Raw genomic sequence first — 1,350 nt, forward strand, 5'->3', positions numbered from 1 at the left:
ATTATTGTCTCCAGGTTATTTTTGGATAATATGGGCTTCAGTTTAGACAGCCGCCTCAGTTGGAAGAAACATGATTTAACAATCATGTTTACGTGATTGTTAAGTTTCAGGGAACGGTCCGTTATCACTCCCAGATTAGTGACTCTTTGTTTTTCTGACAGGGTTAGAGCGGAGAGGTCGATGCAGTGGTTTGTGACCGTGTCGTTGGGAGGGAACAACATGACTTCAGACTTCTTTTCATTGAAAGTTAAGAAATTTAAAGCCATCCAGTCCCTGATGTCAGCCATGCAGTCGAGCAGAGGTTGAAAAGAGCATGTACCATTGTGTCTTAGGGGGAAGTAAATTTGACAGTCATCGGCGTAGAAGTGAAAAGGTATGTTGTGTTTCCGGAAAATAGCACCAAGTGGCAGCAGGTATAAAGAGAATAGGAAGGGACCCAGGATGGACCCCTGCGGAACCCCCCTTTTAAGCTCTGCCGCTGCAGAACTAAAATCCTTGATGGAGACACAAAATGATCTGTCAGCGAGGTAGGATCTGAACTAATTGAGGGCTGACCCTGTGATGTCCACCCACTGCTCCAACCTAGCAATGAGGATCTCATGGTCGATAGTGTCAAAAGTGGCTGTAAGGTCCAATAGGACAAGCAGCACAGAATCACCGGTATTTGTGGATAAGAAAATGTCATTAAAGACCTTCAGCAGGGCAGTTTCAGTGCTATGGAGAGGTTTAAAGCCAGATTGGAATAGCTCTATGATAGCTTGAACCTACAGGAAGCACTTCAACTGGGACTCGACTATTTTCTCCAGTAGTTTAGAAACAAATGGGAGTCTGAAGACAGGCCGGAAGTTGGATACGACTGAGGGGTCAAGGTTTGGTTTTTCAGGAAAGGCTGGATAGCAGCATGTTTAAAGGTTTTTGGCACCATGCCAGTGGATAAACTGCTATTTACAATAGCAAGAATGGACGGACATAGAGTAGGAAAAACCTCCTTTAGTAGTCAAGGGGGGACCACATCAAAGGGGGAACCAGAAGGTTTCAAGCTACACATGACCTGCTCTAGAGAAGATAGAGTGATGGGTTCAAAATGGTCAAATAGAGCTACAGATTGAGGTGGGATGGATGGGTCATGAGTTGGAGGGGAAATGAGAGCCAGGGTGGTCGCAATTTTTTCCAAAAAGAAATGTAAGAAGTTCTCGCACAGCTCACTCGAGGCTTCCAGAGGTGATGGTTCAGTGAGGTGGAGAACAGAGTTTAGGGTAGAAAAGAGGACACGTAGGTTGTGAGAGTTTGAGGTAATGATATCAGAAAAGTATTTGGATTTAGCAGCTTTTACTGCTTTCTGATAATGGC

At 44.7% G+C, this 1,350-nt stretch overlaps 1 protein-coding gene across 1 annotated transcript in view; it reads left to right on the forward strand.

Moving 5' to 3' along the window:
- Positions 1-1,350, forward strand: part of si:ch211-163c2.2 — a 22,714-nt gene that overhangs the window by 20,069 nt on the left and 1,295 nt on the right. The gene's annotated exons all lie outside the window — the stretch shown is intronic.

Source organism: Nematolebias whitei, chromosome 1 (genome assembly GCF_014905685.2).
Source record: "Nematolebias whitei isolate Nwh7 chromosome 1, NemWhi1, whole genome shotgun sequence".
Classification (NCBI taxonomy): domain Eukaryota; kingdom Metazoa; phylum Chordata; class Actinopteri; order Cyprinodontiformes; family Rivulidae; genus Nematolebias; species Nematolebias whitei.